This window comes from Castor canadensis, chromosome 1 (assembly GCF_047511655.1).
Source record: "Castor canadensis chromosome 1, mCasCan1.hap1v2, whole genome shotgun sequence".
NCBI classification, from domain to species: Eukaryota; Metazoa; Chordata; class Mammalia; order Rodentia; family Castoridae; genus Castor; species Castor canadensis.
In genome coordinates, this window is record NC_133386.1 from 24894764 (window position 1) to 24914234 (window position 19471).

At 35.0% G+C, this 19471-nt stretch overlaps 1 long non-coding RNA gene across 1 annotated transcript in view; it reads right to left on the bottom strand.

Moving 5' to 3' along the window:
• Positions 1-9777: 9777 nt before the first annotated feature.
• Positions 9778-19471, bottom strand: part of LOC141423253 (uncharacterized) — a 79564-nt gene continuing 69870 nt past the window's right edge. Inside the window, exon 3 of the long non-coding RNA XR_012447973.1 lies at positions 9778-12344. This is a non-coding gene — a long non-coding RNA (uncharacterized lncRNA). The remainder of the gene's footprint in view (positions 12345-19471) is intronic.

The window sequence follows — 19471 nt, forward strand, 5'->3', positions numbered from 1 at the left end:
CCCATCTGTGTGACCTTTTCAGTACAGTACATAAACATCTTTGTCCTTCACTAAGTAAATAATGCTACTGTGCTTTAATTTAAATGGTGTTTACAGATGAAGAAACAGGAATTCAAAAGAAGTTGATTTGTCCAAGACAATATGCATAGAAATTAGTAGGACTAATTGTTTAGGTCAAGTTATTTTGATCTAAACCATTTTACTTCAAGCTGCATGGTACAGAAAAACCTACATGACTCACAATCCTATCTCATACACATTAAAAATGTTCTCCCAAATTTTAATGATCATAGTAGAGCCATTTCAGATATAGCACAGTGAGTATCACTATCTGTCCTGGATGAAACAGTAGACTTCAGTCACTAACTGAGCATCTTCTATGGTTAGGCAAAGAGCTGGGATCTCTGAGGGCCACAAGACAAGGTAAGTCATGAGCTCTGCTCTCCATCTGGTGAAGGAAGAACATTAACTCTCTAAAATGTATCTTGTAGTATAAGGTAGTAAATGAGTGGAAAGTGGCAATTCTCTGGATTCACTTACCCATTTGTATATGTATTATTTTCTATATTTAAGTTAGTGAGTGTAACAATGGCTTCTAAACATCTTTTAACAATGGTAAACAACCCCTAAGACAAAACTGAAGAAAAAACAGCATACCATCTTTTTTTTTATAAAGGAACATTAGATTGTGTTCCCAGGATCTGTGTATGCACATGTCTTCATTTGTTTCTTCTTTTCACTCTTACTGTTCTTATTTATTTTATTTACCCTGTCAAAGATAATAACACAGTAGTTGAACTGTGAACTAAATTATTAAAACATCATAGTTGAGAAGGACCTTATAGGCTACTGAGCTCACAGTTCTGCCCTTCTTTCATGTGCAATAATTTCTCTAGCATCCCTTGCAGGGGTTTTGAGCCTCTGTATATTATGTTGGAAGGAGGTTATTCCCTCTTGAGCTACCTCATTGAGAAAGCAACCTTAATTAATAAAATGTTCTGTTTAAGTATCAGGACTCTAAACTTTAGAACGATGTATCTTTCAAGCCAGTGGAGGTAGTGGAGTCAGGCAAACCAACAAAAGAGAGATTTAAGAAACAGATTTAACACAAAGATAATAACATGGCATCAGGGTGTGAGGCCATTTTGGACACACCACGTTGTCAGTCTCCCACATTTCCTACTAGCTCCCATGGGCTCACTATTGAGTCATTTGAAGCAGCAAAAACTCTGAAGAGAAGGAAAAAATAAAACAAATTCTGCATAAGACTTAGAGTCACTGAGTAATACTAAGAGGATATAAGACACTGGGGTCACAGGTTAATCCTAACTGAATCCAGGAGTTAGAACACAAATCAGCTATCAGCAGCACATCTACACTGGGATTCTTTGTTGAGCAAAGAACAGGACTAACCCACAGGAAAGAAGAAAATATGGTCATTAGGGGTCCTCAACAGTAGATTTTGCCAGAGTGAATCAGAATTAGAAAGAAGATATATGGTGACTCACAAATGGCAGGAGCCATCCAGTAGCTGAGAAGCCTTGTTCACATGTCTTTGTCCTAAAAGAGTCTCAGAAATAAGAAGAATCTAAGAAGACAAGGCATCCTAAAGAGCAAGAGGGAGCTGAAGAAAGAAAACGGTTCACTAATGCTACTAAAGTCCTATTTCTTTATGAGGCCAAATAGTAATAAGAAAAACAGCCATAAAATATGAGCATCTATAATCGCAATACCAGGTCACAACACTGTGACATTGGTGTTAGCGTTGTTAGTTAACATTTGGGAAAAACAGGTTTCAGAGGGATAAAATAACAGACCACAAATTCATGGCTAGTTAGATGTGAAACTAAGATTTGAAAATAGTTCTCCTTCCCTACATCATACCATCTCATGGAATAGCATGGAAAAACATTGGCTACATAAATACGAAATCAAAATCTGCCCTCTAAATTTTCTATACACTGATTTGATTTCTGTCTCCTGAAAAAACAAAATAATATCTTTGTGGGCTACTCTTACTTCCACATAATAGTTCCTCAAGGATTTAGAAAACATCTATCAAGGAATCCACTGAATCTTAATATTGACTTCAGATATCTGAAGATATTCCTCACCAACCTAGCCTTCATTCTCTGGGATGTCAATGCCACTCTAAGATGTTCTCTGATTTCTACTAAAAATAATTCATACCAGACCATGGTGCTTTCCTGAGCTTCTAGGATTCATACACACTTTGATGTTTCCTCATTTTCCTAAGGTTTGACAACAGACACCATCTCAGGATCACCCTTCAGAGGCACTGAGAAGATAAGCAAATTCCCCAAAGCCCAATAGGGCACATAAATTAATTCTCTGGATCCCAGCTTACTACTTTCCTATTGTAAATGTTATGATAAAATATTAAACTGTATCTATAATTGATACTTACTTTATAGTAATTCAGGGTCTTGCTTATTTGAATAAAATTCATTATTTATAATTTTTTACTGGAAGTGATTTCTCTTTGTTAATGCCTCTTCCTAATTGCTTGAACTGCATGACACATTTTCTTAGACAGCATTGAAATAATTATTATATTCCTCTTGGTTTCGAGTTAGCATCTAAGCTTCAGATAGACAGTGTAATAAATACCTTTTCTGCATAATGAAATATGTCCACATCTAGGCTACTCAGGGATATTTATAGACAGATATTCAGCCAAAATGATGCCCTATCCATTACAGTATGGAACCCAGCTCCAGATATACAGACCCCACATATCTGAACTCCACTACCATTTTCTTAGGTCTCTAAAAGATGGTGGTCTCTGAGTATAGATTAAGTGGCACATTCAAGTATAGTATATTTTGTCTGTTAAAGTTTTAATATGATTTGAAATTTTGACATAATTTATATTGAGAAACAATATAAAGGTTAAGATGTATATCCCTGGTGTCCTTGCTTGTGTGGTATAGGAAAAAGGAAGGTAAATTAACATAACCTGGAAAACTTACAAACCTATCCACTCAATGAAGGAAAACTCCTTGAGAGAATCCCCTTGGTTCCTCATTGCACTAATATGGTAACTTCTTCCCAGAAAAGAAGAGAGAAGGAAGCCATTCTCCCCACTCAAGCACACATACAATTCCAAGATGTAATAAAGGAAACATGCTTACTAATCTGATGAGTTCTTTTCTATTATTCATGATACATTCAAAAGCCAATTTTAAAAATAATTTTAATTAACTTATTTGGTAAATAAGCCAATAATTAACAAGGACTAGAAACCACAAAATTCTGCCCAAAGAAACACATTTTTAAAACAAGATATTAAATATTCTGACCCTTATTCAACTATAGATCAGCAATGAGATTACATGATAAAAACATAAAAATGCCTCCTTAATAATTTCTTATATTTGTATATGTACAAGATATAATTATTAAACCATTTATTGTTTCGCTCATTAAAAATTACACAATAAAAGCAACTCATTTAATTACATGAAAATGTAAATCCAAACCATTTCATCTTATTTTTCCATTTTTTTTATTTTCAATGAAAGAAACTACTCCTTAATCACATGTTACCATCTATTTACCCATAAAACCACATGTCATCTATTGCCATCTTTTTTTTAGTTTATAAATATGCACTGTTAATTAGCTTTTTGCATTACAATTATTCCTAAGATCTTTAAGGGCAAATACCATTTCTAATATTACTTTCTGTATTTGCAGAGCACCAAAAATACTGCCTTCAATGCACTTATTTATTTTACAGTCTTCATGTTCATTGCATGTCAGGAGTTGAGGCTATAGCTTCTCCCTTAGAAAGTTCAAAATAAGTGATCTTTGAAACAGACAGAGGTGCATAGTTCAGGCTGACTGGAGCAGAGTAGGAGGAAGATGGAGGAAAGCCAAGAACTCTGTGCAAAGGGGGTGATATATACCAGTGGAAGGCAGAGGTCTTTACACGTAGTAGGCACTCAATAAGTAGCTGACCACTTGTTCTAAAATAAGAGGTAATGACTTGAAATCAGTGACCTTTCAGCCCTCAGAATCTATGGGTCTCTGAGTTTTTTAAGCCATTAAAGACCTATTTATTAAGTTAATGCTTCAGGCTTTCTTTTCACCAAAGAGTGTTTCTCTTCACTAGTAGAACAGAAAAAAGGACTGCTTTTTAAGAAAAAGAAAAAAAACCCCTCAGGCTTGATGTCCATATGTCTATTCTAAAAGTAATAAACACTAATTTGGGCATAGTTTAAAGATGAAGGAAAGAAAAGGAAGAAAATAATCACACATCCCATCACTGATAGCCATTGTTAAAAAAATGCTGCATTTCTTTCCAGTCTTTTTTATTTTGCAAAGTTTTGGATTTATTATTTTTACATAGTTGCAATGGTATTAATTAACAGTGCATATTTAAAGCTAAAACCCACAGTACTAGATGTCATATGGCACAATGTGCTGAATTGTTAATTAAATGGGACCACTTTATTAATGCTTTAGGAGTTGCTTCTTTCATAGGAAATCAAAAGTAAGCTTTTATACTAAAATTATAACAAAACATCATTATAACCATCAGTTTTATTGGCAACGTAGCCCATGGAAATTTTATAAGATGCACATAATTTAATCAATCATTCTGCTGGTGGACATTTAGGTAATTTCCAAAATTTCAGTGTTCTTAATAATTCTGCAGTGAGCTTGTTTATATACAATGATTTTTCCCCCTTTTATTCTACATTCATTTTAGCATCAAGGCTCAGAATTAGAATGAATGAATAAAAAATGTAACATTTTCAAGCTTCATAGTACATATTGCCAAATTGCTTTTCAAAGATATTGTACCAATGTTCATTCCTGCTCCCAACCACGAGAATGGTTTTTGACTGTTATTAGCACTTAATATTATCACAAAATCTTTGTTAACTTGTTTATTTAAAAAATTATTCAAGTGTGCATTTATTTGACCACAGCAAAGTTGAGTATTTTCCCCTTTGTCATGTGGCCGTATTTATTTTGAGTGTCTAAGGCTGAACTGACATTAGTTCAAAATAAGTCAGACTGTCTACATATAGAATACTCTGAAGACTTCTGAGTTTCCAATGATTCCTACATCTTTGCTTTATGTGACAACTAAAATAATCTCTTTGACTACAAATTTTGCAGTAAGAATCCTTCTCAGAACCTACATCATATTTCAGAAGAACTCTGAGACAGGTATCACAGACCTTGGATCCTTTTGCCCTAAAGCCTTCATAGTTTTCTGTTTTTATGTATCTGTAAAAGTCATCTCTTTGTGCTTATGTTTTAAAGGATATATTTTCTCCTAGACTCCATCCTCCATGAAGGCCAGAGCTTGGCAGCCCTGTTCACAGTTGTGTTTCCATTACACACTGCAGAGACTGGGAGACAGCACCTCCTTTCTCTGTTCATCAGACTTGTGTAATATTGATGAAGTGACAGAGAAAAGTATCTCTAGAAAGAGAAAAATCCTGAATTCTGCCTCCCCCCACAGCCATACCCTACAATAGCTTCTATTATATTTCCACAGCTTGGGAGTACTCTTGCCCTTCCTTGATGAGGTATTTTGGCACACCGAATGCTCATCTGTATTTATCTGCAAATTTTACTTGACCCTCCTAATCATAGGTACAAAGCAATCATCTTTCTGCTGCTGTTCAAGACATGGGATAATTAGGAAAGAAAAATTCCTCCTGCCAGGATCTGCTATGCATAGAAAGCTTTCATTGGACTTCTGGGTTTTGTCCAATTGTGACACAGTTTTTAGCCTAACTTCATGAAAATTCATATACAGTACATGATTTTGATCTCAGGCTTACCCAGAATATGTTACTTGGGGAAAGGGCATTGGTTGTAGCAAAAGTCTATTTCTAGTTTCAATAAATGCTGTCCAACTCTGTTTTTCTGAAGGACTGCTCATGAAATTACCTCTTGGGAAGAGCTAGTATAGAAAGCTAGTCATATGAATATTTATTTAGCTTTGTGCATCCCTCACTGTGCTAGTATCTCTCATTCGCTGTTATATTCAATTTTTAAGAAAACCATGTTAGGTAAATATTATTTTCCCCATTTATTTTTAGATGTGGTTTAATGACTTATACAACCTTATCAGGCCAGGCAGTATTCAAGCCAGAATGTAAACAAAGATCACCTAATTTTCAATCCAAGCACTTTTTCTGTATCTAGATTTGGCTTGTCCCCATGTGTTTTTGAGTTGGGATACTCCCCTGCCACCCCCGCCCCCCCACCGCCGCACACACACTGTAGCCCTAACGTGCTGTATATGCTCTGGACTATTTATCGTAATGTTCACCAGGCTGAAACACATGAACAGGTTGCTTGCCTGTCTGTCCCTGAAGGTGAGTCCATTGAGGGCAGAAATCATGTCCTACTTCATTGTATTTCCAGAGCCTGGCAGACTGCCTAGAATTAGTAGGTGTTCAATATTATTTTTAATTAATGTGTAATCAAATCAATAAGACACTCAGTAAATTGATGTCAGTAGTGATATATTTGGGTTATATGCTAACATATTTTGCACACAGAGAAGTTCAAACTTAGTTACCTAACTTATAGTTCACTTTTCTCCACCTATGTAAAATTTATTGCAATTGTGTATTAAAAAAATTAAGGCATATAGCCAACCTCTGTTACCTTACTTGACCTTGACTAATTCCACCCTCCAACAAATTATAGAAAATTGCTGAGTTTCCTACTTTATTCATCCATTTTGTGTTGCCATAACAGGATAGCTCAGAGTGGGTAACTTACAGTTCTAGAAGCTGAGAAGTTGAAGATCAAGTGTCCATAGCTGATAAAGTCCTTCTTGCTACATCAGAACAATGTAGAGTAGAAGACATCACATGACAAGAGAGCTGGAGTATAGCTGCTCTGATCTCTTCCTTTTCTTATAAAATAAATGCCATCAGGGGACCTTCAACCATATAATTTCATCTAACTTTAATAACCTCCCAAAGGCTCTACCTCCAATTGCTTATCAATATATTAATTTGGAGATTAAGTTTCCAAACCATGAACTTTTGGGGACACATTAAAATCACAGAACCTATGTTAGTTTTACTTTTTACTTTTTTTATTGCTTTATGTGAACTATCACCAAAACTAATTTATCTCTATAGAACAGACTAAAGGTAAGAGGACTTTTCAACATCACTCCATCTTTATCACCCTCTATCTCCAGTCTTAAATCAGAGTGGAATTAAACCTTACTGACCCTTAAAAAATTTCACCCAATAATATCCCATCCAAGTGAATTTCTAGCACCTACTAAAATGTCTCCAGTGCCAGGGAATGATCCTATTCTTGATGGACCTTGTTTTAAATTTAGACTTCTTTAAATAGAAACTGGAAACAAATAGAATTCTTAGTTTGGCAGAAGTATGAGTAGGTACAAACTAAATAATATAAATCATGAATCTTTACAGTATACATGCATTTTCAGCACATAATCCTAAAAATCTGTGCAGAGGAAATTACCAGAGAGGCATACCAAGATGCATGCATGCTCAAGGATGTTCTTTACAGTGTTGTTTATAATAATAAAAAGAAAGAAAACTGAAAATCACAAGATTACCCAACTATATTAAATGATTTCATTAAATGATGATTCACATATATAATGGAACAATGTAATCATAAAAAAATTCTTCTATACTATTTCATGAAACAAGGAGGTATTCATGGAATATTTGTAAGTGAAAAAAATCAAGTTATAGAACAGCATAATAAAATCTGCATCACAGGAAATAGTCTTTTTTAAAAATGCATGTTTACATGCAAAGAAAAAAGTAGAAAAATATTGTTATTTCTCAGCAGTGGGATAATTAGTAGTGTGTTTTCTTTAAACTTTATACTCTTACAGACTGTCTAAAAGAAAATCAGAGAAAAAGTAAGTTTAGTGTAAGTCCTTTCTTGAACTGAAATTTCTCTTATTTTTAAAGAAATTCAGTATATTTGCACTTGAAGATATGAAAGAAAATAATCCTTCTTACTTATAAAATTTCTTTACAAATAATGTGCCCTCTGTCTTCCCAGTGACTTCTCTTAAAAGTTGAATTTGAATTCTCCAAATTCTTCCAGTCAATCAGACATCCTCTGCACAGCACCTAGAGGAACCCTATGGACAGACCAACCATTTTCCTGCTCGAAGTCTTTCCTGGCTTCCCATCATCACACTTAGAGCAAAAGTGGGGTCCACCTTAGGATCCGCATGGCTCTCTGCTTCTATTTCCTACCACTGTTAATCTTTCAGTCTACTTTGGCCTCAACCTCTATGGTGCGCTCCCTTCCCCCATCTAGGTATACACTCAATTTCCCCCTCCTCAGATTGGTTTTCCTTAAACACTGTCCATAGCTAGCATCCTTAGGAGTCTTAATCTCCTTGTCCTGCTTTATGCCTCTTCCTAGCACGTATTACTACACAACCAGTTCTTATTTGTCTAATTGTTATGGCCTGTCACTTCAACCAGAATATAAGTTACATACAGACTCTAGCCTTTTCTGGTTTGTCTTTATTTCTACTGCTAGTGCTATAATACTCTTGCCTAGAAAAGACACAGATTAGGAATTTAATACATGTGTTTAACTTAATGAAGAAAGTGGTTTCAAGTTTCCTTAATCAGCTACTGGAAGTTCAAGTTCCCCATTCTGAAATCAAGGACTGCCCAGAAATGACCACCATGCTGCAGACATGGGCTAGTTATGCCATCCCTCTTTCTCCTCCCCCTTCCTCATTCTTCCTGCAGCTCTCTAATGTCTCTAAATTCAAATGACACCCCTAGCTGCCACATCGTACTTCTCATTCACACTGAGCGTCTAATAAGCACACTGCTGAGAAGCAGGTATGAACTGCAACTCCAATTAATATTTATTCACTCTAGTGACAAATGAAGAGACCTGAAAATGCATATTCTATTTTAAAGGAAACTTTACACACACAGTTTCTTTTTAGAAAATTATATGAAAGAAATCTTCTCTGAGGTCAAAAAGACTTAAATGGCAAGAATGAGAAAGACAGTAGAATTAAATAATACCTGAAGCTTGTAGAAGTTTCAAGTCCTGGCCCCACTGACATATTAAACAATGAACAACTTGTTTGTGCACCGTCTTGGCAAAAACACACAGCTGGGGAAGGCATGACTCAGAGAACAAGGAACAGGACATGCAACAGTTATTCATGGGCAAATCCACCCAGGCAAGCAAACGAGCACCCAAGTCTCTAGTTTGTCAGTAATGTGGAACAAACAAGTCCACGAAGATGATGCAGTGATCTAAAACGAAATATGCACTAATTATATGATGAGCTAAAATAAGTTTAAGCCAATGAGTGAGTAGTTAGAGAAGGGGAAAACCCTAGTGAATGCTGTCTACGGCTCTGTCTTTCAGAAGATCCTAATATGTTCCCATTTAAGAAAAATGAATTGGACAACAAAATAATGTAAACATGAAAATGTGTTCAGTTTTGGATCACCTGGGAAAATGCACCATTAAAAATGGAGAGTTTAGTCACTACACAAGTGGGATTCTTTTGTTAAGAAGATTTTGCTGTTTGTGTTTTTATTTTGCAGTGCTAGGGACAGAACTCAGGGTCTTGTGTATATTAAGCAAGTGTTCAACCACTGGGCTTTAACCTGAGCCCAACAAGCTTAATTTCAGCCAAGATGGGGCTTCCTTAGTTTTCAGCCAAGAAAGCTACAATTTCATCCAAGGTGAGAGTGCTGACTTGACTCTACTAAATTCTAACATTAAAGAGCAAACTTACATAGGGAGGACAGTAAGAGTAGGACATGATAAGAAGGAGATTTTGATTTTGATTCCATTACCTTTAAAACATTATTTAATCATGGTTTTAAAAAACACATAACATAAAATTTACCATCAACCATTTTTAAGTGTGCAGTTCAATAGTATTAAGCATATTCGTACTGTTATACAACCAATATCCAGGACACTTTTCATCTTGCAAAACTGAAAATCTATATCCATTAAATAATAACTGCTCCATTAACTCTTGTATGGTTATAATTAGAGTATATTCTTATAATAAAAAATACAAAAGGAACAATCTTGCATTCATAAAGTGACAAAGATAGCATTTAATTTATATTTGCATGGAAAATCCAATCCTGAAATAAATACTTTAATAAGACTGGTCAAAATCATGGAAGAAAAAGTAAGCAAGTTTTTAAACATTGATTTCATAAATATATCTACCAACTAGAAGTTATTGGATATCTAAAAACTGTTTGAATGATATATTTACAGGCAAAAAAAAAAAAAAAACTAAGCAGTTGTTCATTCTTCGAAATGCAATGCTAAATCCATCTTCCTGTTACTCACTAGCAATTTCCATCGACTCTACTCATAGACAGATATTTAAATAAAAGCCTATTGCTAGAATTAACTTGAGCTCTGCAGCAGAACCCCAGTCAAACTCTCCTCTCAGTCATGCATACATAGCCTCTGAAAGGAAAGCTACATGCCAGAGGACACTGTTGACTAATCCTTCCAAGGAACTTGGTCGGGGGAGGAAGGACCAGCAACAGCCTAGATTTAAATACCTATCTATGGAGTTTCCCTCAGTACCCAATTTGCCTGGAATTTCCCCAAACAGTCATTTTCTTATTACATCATCTCCACCAAACTCTCTGTATTCACAGTGATATCACTTTACTGGGTTGGGGAAAAGAATAGAATATCTAATTATGTCCCTAAAACCCAGCCATTTTCTTATCTATTTATATATCATTTTGATACTTAAATCCATGATTAGATCTATGCTGTTGATAAAAATTCATTTTCCACTGTCCCTTTCTCTATTACTTGGAAACAGCACTCAGATAATAAAACTTCGGCATTTGCTCTGTGACTAGCTGGAAGAGGAAGTGGTGCTGGGGTAGGGGAAAAGATCATTAACAGCTAGCTGCCTAAGCTTTTACACCTAAGAGATAATCATATATACCACCCTAATCTAATTAATAATGTCTCATTACCAAAATTAAATGATAAAGTTTTCTTTAAACTCCATGAGAACTTCCCACTCAGCTCATCTCAGGAATTCTTAGCTTAATTTGCAATTAGCAAAAATAAAAATAGCATCTCATATTTTATAGGCCTTAAGATTTTTCACAGTGCTTTCATGAGTGCTATCTCATTTTGATCTTCAGGTCTATTTAGGGTGATGGATATTGTTATTTCCATTCTGCAGATGAAGAAATTAAGATGTAGGCTATTTGAGTGAATTATTCCTAGATTATGTGCCAAGCATGTGTGGAGCCAGGATTTAAAGCCAGATCTCCAGTAACAATTTCTAGCTCTTATTACACTATTAGTCTTTCTTTGCAGGTTCATGCATTCATGTTCATTTTGAGCAAAATTTAACACCATTTTAATCAGTAGTAAAGAAACATACAGTTTTTTTTTTCCTTAGACTAAATCACCCCATTCACATATAGACGTGAGATATATAAAATCAATGCTATAACTAAAAGAAATCTATTACCCCATTAATACATTTTTTGATTTCATTAATATAGGCTATTTATATTATATCCTATTTATATTTTGTGTACATTTGAAATTAGTTTGAAATGTCAAACAGTTTTAATATTTTCTGTTTTACACCTCATGTATTTCTCCCTGTGTGTTACAGTTTCTGCCCAGCCTCAAATTTAGCAGCTTCTGAGTTTTTTCTAGCCTGCTCCAAACAAGAAGCACTAGAAATTACTGAAGACAAGTTGGCCTTGTGAGATTTCCAAACTAGTTCCTAAACCAAAGAAATTGAGTGAGATAAATTTAGAACACTTGGGAGCTTTGAAAGTCTATTTGGATACATTTCAGTGACTGCCAATGAGAAAGTATGTCTCAGAAACAGAAAGGGTGACCAAAGTCTCACCTCCCCATAACATTTGTCACTGATAAAATGTGCAAGGGCAAACATTGCTTTGTTGAGAAATGACAATATATTCTTCGTTCAAAAGTCATAATAGTTTTAGATTGGTAGGAAAGACAATCTTTTTCTTTTGTTGTCATTTTATAGTTTTTGTTATTTTATTATGTTTTTTAAAATTTTGTATTTTCCTAAGGTTTTACCTAAACTCAGAATTATACAAGTTTTTAAATTATTATTTTTATGGAAGTAACTGTTTTGTGGATTACAGGTTGGATGAAGAATTTTTTGCTCTGAATCATTTATGGTAGTGAATTCGTTACAGGCGATCAATTAAGTACTATATCTGTGGCCCACCAATCAAATGTAAGAAATCTTCTCAATAAAATAAACTGTTCACAGAATGCCAGAAAGGTCCTCGGTATTTCTGGAAAGAAAAATAGCAAAATGTCAATATGCTGTGAATTTATGCCTTTTGACCCAAAAATGCATTCTAGGAATCTCTTGTGATATAGTATCACTAAACATAGACAGTGACATATCTTCTAAAGATGTTCATAAAGACAGTATTTATATGAGTGACAAGTTGAAAACAGTCAAATTATCCAACAATAAGGGAATATCTATGCAAGTTATGGTATATTTGTGCAATGAAAAATTATTACACAGCAAGTAAATATCATCATGAAGGTTTTAAAAGTTGTAAGGATGCATTTTGAAGCCAGACTTGAGTTTGAATCTTGATTCTAATGCTTTATTTAACTTTGTAAAACTAATTTCAGCTTTTAAATTTATACTGATAGTCATAAAGATATAGTAATTTAGAAATAACACATAGCAGGTAGCACAGGTGTTAGTGCATTTCAAGTATAGTTACTACAGAATATTTAGGAGGAAAGAAGAGAATGCAAAACCATTTATATAATGCAGTAGACCTGGGGAAAAATGAATGTGAATATAGGAAAAAGACCAGAAGGATATATTAAAATTTCAAAGGGACAATAGCAATTATCTCCAAAGAGAAAATCTATAAAGTATATGTGTGTATATGCTTTTCTAGACTTTTTGAGATTTTATTTCTACATTGTATTCACTTCTTTATAGGAATAAAGTTACCCTATACTCACTTAAAGAAATATCTGGATTCAAGTATTTGGACTTCAAATTTAACACGAAGAGTATATTTTTAAAATTTCCAACTTAGTTAATTTCCCTTCCCACTCTAACCAGATTTTGCTTACAAAATATTTTCTGAACATGCTTATTTACTCTTTCCTTCCTTTCTCTTCATGATGAACCACTGCTCATCCTTTGGATCCAACTAAAATGTGATTTCTTCTATGAAGCTCTTTTTAACTTTCCTGATTAGTCGTCTGCCTCTGTGCTCCAGACTGTTCTGCTAACACAAGGCATCATCATCACCATAACAACATATCAAATATTTATTAATGCTTCATTCTCTAATACATTTACCATATTATTAAATCCTCATTGAAACCCTATGAATCAGATACTGTCATTATCCTCACTTAAAAGATGAAGAACTAGCACTCAAGGAAGATTTTAAATATTCTGGTCCCAAATCCTGTGCCTTCAATCACAATGCTATGGGTTTTTAACTCTGTTTATGCCCTTAACTTTAGTGTTTTAGTACCTAGAAGAGATCAATGACATCTTCAAAATCATAGGCTATTTCAATTAAATATTGTCAGTAAACATTCCATCATCTGTCACTTAAAATTCCTGTATCTATTTATTATGTCCTTATATATTTCTTTTTTGATCTCTTTCATGCTCAGTGCTAAGTTCTGATATACTGGGCCTTAAAGGAATGACAATCTATCTGTGATACAGACATCAGTCAGTCACACAAATTCAGAATTACACATGGAATTAGTGCTAGGAATGATAGGAACATGGTGCTATGTAAGCCTGTTATAGAGAAATTTTCCCTTCAGCAAGTCAAGATAAAATAGAGGTCTAGAAGTCAGAGGAGGATGAGACCTTCAGGAGTTGAGTTTTGCACAGGACAACATCAGGTTATTATTTGTCATTGACAGGTTAAATGGATCTGTCCAAACTTCTTTAAAAATAACCTGAGCTAGAGATATAAATTGAGGACTGATCAGCATTTGATGGTATTTAAAGCAGCAAATTTGATGAACTCTCCATAGAAGTGAGTGTAGGAGAAAAGAGGAGAGATCCAAAGACTAAAACTATAGCAGTTCATATTTTAAAGATGAAGAAGAACCAGCACAGAGACTAAGCAGAGATTAGTGCCATCAAGTGAAAATGGGAGAGTGAAGTCTACTGGTAACTGAGTGGAACAAGTCTTTCAAAAAGAATGAATAACCAAGTGGGTCAAACACTGCCAATAGATCCAATGAAATGGGGACAAAAAATTGACCATGTCATTTAGCAGCATGACAATCATTGATGGCTTCCACCATTTTAATGGAATGGTGGGGTCAAAGGCCTGACTGAATTGAGTTCAAGAGTGAATGAGAGAAGATGAATTGGTGGTGTGGATATAGAAGAAAAATAGGATAAGAGTTTATAGAAAGAAACAGGGGGAAAGAAAGGGCTTTTTCAAAAACTGGAGAAATAATATCATGTTTGCATAACGATAAAAATAATCCAGTAAAGAAAATAATACTAACAACATGAGACAGAGAAGGGAGAGATGCTTGAATAATGTCTTTGGCTAGGCAAGAAGAGATGGGTCAATCAATTACAGAAGGAACAAGAATGCCCTTTGAGTGATGTTCAGACACACCATCCATGGCAACAGAAGACAAAGAAGAAGAAATAAGCACACACAGTTGTTGGGTGCATGGCACAGCAGAGTATGTAGAAGTTCTCTTCTAATTGCTATTTTACATGTAAAGTAGGAAGCTGGATCAACAAGGAGAATGAAGATGAGGAAAAAAAGTTTGCAAGTCCTAGGCTGAAACAATTATCTAGGAGAGAGAAAATGGATGTTCTAAGGAAATGTACCCTGGTTGCCTGGCAGAACTTAAGGATCACTTGAAGTCATCAGAGTTGAATTTAAAGTAAAATGATGGGGTGATTTTCTCAAGCCTGAGTAATGTGTATGCTGAATTGAGAGTTGGATGGTAACTGGATTGATTTTACCAGAGGAGCACAAGGGAGAGAAAGGCAAGTGAGATGGGAAAAGGTGAGAAGTGAATATGAGAGAATAATGCACTGTGAAAGGAGTGGATTACAGCTTCTACAAGATCCATGTAGTACTGTTGAAATAAAAATATAGAAGAAAGTGAGAAGGAAGATAAGAAGCAGAATTTGGAGAATAGGATGCTTGAAAAAGTGATCGTGGCATGGCTTAGACATATTCTCATATGACCATAAAGTCAGTTATGCAAGTTGAAAGGTGAGCAAGGAGCCAACAGTTCTGGAATTGAAGAATCATCTAGGTTGTTTGGAAATCACAAAGAGTTATGATGGGAACACTGATAGCGAGACTTGTCAGAGTGAGCTAAAACCACTGAAGAAATTGCAAACTGGGATTCTAAGGATGATTGCAACAAGATTGCATTAAGCAGATAGAAAGTTCAAAGAACTGGAGATTCAAAGATGTGATTTAAGGAGGAAATGGTTAATAACTTGGAAGCTGAAGTGAGGAGCAAGGAGAACACCTCTCCCTCTTCAGAGTCCAATGGTACTAAGGTGAGAAAAGAGTCACCTGGGAGAAAGTTACAGAGGAATTATGGTCCTTGATTTCATTTCAGGTCCTAACTCAATTTAATACCTCAAGTTCAAGTTGAGACTGATAATCAGCTGAGCTAGAAAGTACCCTCTTGTCAAGTTGAAAAAAACGAAAAGAAATTGCAACAGAATAATAGTCGAAAAGCACTCTAAAATTTTGGTGTACTGATAAGCCACAATACGTCACAAATGGGAGTGTAAAAACAATCCACACAATGTTAGCAATCACTCAATAAGCAGGTTAAAGGCTGCAGGCAAACTTTTATCTTTTGGGGAAGAAGAAAGGGAAGGAAATGGGGGAAAACATGAATACTTCCATTATTAATAAAATATTAAAATTGGAAGCCAGATCAATTGTGCAGGTCTAGCCCAATCCTGAGCTCTCAAGAAGTCAGAATTACATGCAGAATGAAGACAATGCTTTGAACGTAGACTTTTTTTTTTTTTTTTTTTTTTTACTTTTTTTCCCCTAATCTCAAGCATGCCTTTCTATGGGAAGAAGAAGAGGCCATCAGGTACAATGAGGGTGAAAAGAAGATTTAAACATCTTGTAAATATGTTATGCATTATATTTCGTATGCAGATTTTTACATCTGCATAGCCCAACATGGTACCCACTACCCATGTAAAGATTACGAAGCCCCTGAAACATGACTAATGCTATGGAGGAATTGAAATTAAATTTTATTTTAATTGATTTAAATTTAAATAGACACAGATTGGCTACTATAGAGGACAGTACAGTTCTAAAGCTTGCAAGACAGGATAGAGAACAGGTAGGGAGGGTGGGGAGTCAGAAAATCCTAGGCAGAAAAAGGTGACTGTCTTCCAGTTCTGCCCACTTATTCAGGCTGTTCAGGCTGGGTGTTTTGGCCATTTGAGCTGCTGAGCTCCAGGACCCCAGGGTATTCACATATCAGGAAATGATTTTATTCCCATTCACCCTCCTGTAAGAGCCCTACCAACTATTTCTTTACTAAATTGATATTTGGTTAGCTCAACAGTTTTCTTATGAAATCATTTTAGTCCTACAAAACTAAAAGAAATTCAAAATGAATAGAAAAAGTAAACAGTTAAATAATTTCATAGTAAGATTATTTATTTTACAAACTGATGGATTACACATATGAGTTATTAGAAAGAATACTATAATTGGGCCAGTAGTGGTGAAAGTCATTTTTAATGATGGAAATGCAAGAAAAAAATTACAGATTTTTTAATGAGAGCTTATTTGATTTTCCTTTTGCATAAATGGATTTTATGTACTGAAAAAAGTAGCTAATTTTGATAAATATGCCTGGAATCGGTTTTACAACTGATGGCTATTGGAGCCAGCTTTCTCATTCTAATTTCTTTTCTGAAACTTCCAATTGAAGATGACATCAATATTTATGTGAACTGGGAAAAAGAAATGAGGCACAAGGTACATAAAACTGATTAATGTAAACTGAAGAGGAAAACCCTAAAACCAAATCTAATGATCCATCAAACAACAGTCACTCTTCTTCTTAACAATGTGAACACTGCCAATTTAAAGTAACAACTTAAATCACATAAGATACCAGAGGATAGCAAATACATTGCTCTTAAGAACTAAAGTAGTATTAAAATCAAAGAGCAAAAGAGTGATAGTGAACTCTTAGAACAAAATGGCATCATTCTCCTATTAGCTGAATACCTTAGAGAGGATGGAGTACCTCTGTGCCATATTTAAATAAGCTTTACTTGTAAAATTGCTATATGCCACAATTCAAAATGCAGCTGAGAAATCACCCTTTTTGCTGTACAGATGATAACCTAATTCCAACTATTTTTATCTACCTTGTAATTCAAGTGTTGCATGCTATATATTATTTCCCTAAGAGTCAGAAATATATTTAGAATTAAAATTGGTTTTATGTAGTTCAAGTTATTGCACCCGAAAGCAGTGAGTCATGCACCAGAAGTACACAGATTTGGGAGGCAAATGCAGAGACATTAACTGCTCAGCAAGAGTTTGCTCAGCCCTTAGCTTGAAGACTAGGCTTTAAAAATACAGTAGAGTTAATGTGGTTTGGAACAACAAGGTCACTTCTGTGCCTTTTCAAATGTGCCATGGGCTTTCTGTCTTCTTTCTTAAGGCCATCAGGTACAATGAGGGTGAAAAGAAGATTTAAACATCTTGTAAATATGTTATGCATTATATTTCATATGTAAAAATGAAGCTAGTAAAGTTACTGATCCATCTTTCAAGCACAGTTATTTTCCTGGAGTAAACTGGGTTCAATGGTCCTGGCACACATTTTTGCTATTTTACCTCATAACTATTATGGAAAGACTAGATAGATAGATAGAGACAGAGATGGAGGTGTGTACTTGTTTCATGCAAATTTTTCACCCTTGGTCTCATATCACATGGTTCTAATCAACCAAACCAACTACTAGACACCAACAGCCTTCAGGGACACGGTACTTTTCCAGACTCACCTTTCCCTATCACATTTACACTTATAGAATGGGAAGAGATACAGAAATCATGTTTATCAGATACCTGCCCTGTGCTCTCATGTCTCTTTATGGTCTCTCATTTAATCCTCACACAAGTTCTATGAAGGATGGCCGCTGACAAATGTGAAAAACAGAAATCTGATCAACTGAGAACTTTTTCTAAGATCACACAACTGTTAGGAAAAAGGGAGCCAGAACTTGAACACAGGCTAGAATATCACCCTGCTCTGTCATCCACAGCTCATGTCATATATATGCATTTGTGTGTGTGTCTCCTAACCATTCCTACTTATTTTGCTCTCTGTAAAAAAGGAGCAATGAGATCTTGAGAGTCATTTTTCAGACACCAATCCTGTGAAAACTGTATCAAGAGTTTAGAAACCAAAAAGGACTCCATAAAAACCCTAATTCTGAAATTTCAAAGCAACTGATTTCTTAATCTAGTCCCAAAATGTCTTACATTCAGATATGCCACAGTCCTACATAAAATGTCTCAATGTTTGCCCATAAAAACCAAATAATATAATAAAATGCTTAATTATTGCCAATTGACAAGAACTAAAAAAAGGAAAAAAAGGAAAAGATACACTCAGGCAAACTCATATTTAAGATCATGAAGACAGAATCACAAACAGTCCTTGAAAGTGATCCATCTGAGAAAATTCAGTTCCAACTGTGACAGGGAACATTTTTAGGCTAATTCTATTCTCTAAAACAATAAAATTACAAACTAAAATGCTCAGAAGGCATAGAGATTCACCCAGACACAGGGACTAATAGGCCAATGTTCCAGAGAGAAAAGTGATGCATGACATTGGGCCTGATTTTTCTCTGTCACTTTTCTTCTTAAACCATTTCTCTGTTTGTGAGAGACATGAGGTTAGGAAAAGAAGGAAAAAATGGATTTTGAGCAAATTCATTAAACCATAGAAACAAAAATGGATTGTGAGGCTACTTAGTTGGTCAAAATGATGGGCTGACATTCTGGAGAAAAGAAAATCACAGAGAAGCAAGTTCAACATTTCAGCATTCTACATACTTTATCTCAGCATTTAAAAATACTAAGCTGCAAAGGTAGGAATCAGACAAGCCAAGTAGAAATCCTTAGCTAAGCAGTTGAAAAGGTAACTGGAGATTTCTGTAATAACATCATCCTAGAGAGTTAAAAACTGAAAAAACAGTGCAGGCTAGGAAAAGAAGTCTGAAAAATTTCCCCAGACTTTCAGTTGAGATAATGGACTAGATGTAAAACCAAGAACAAGCCAGAAATACACTAGTACAAAAGGACTCAAAACATGGCCTGGAATTATCTCAAACCTTGATTGGGCCAGGGTGATCTTC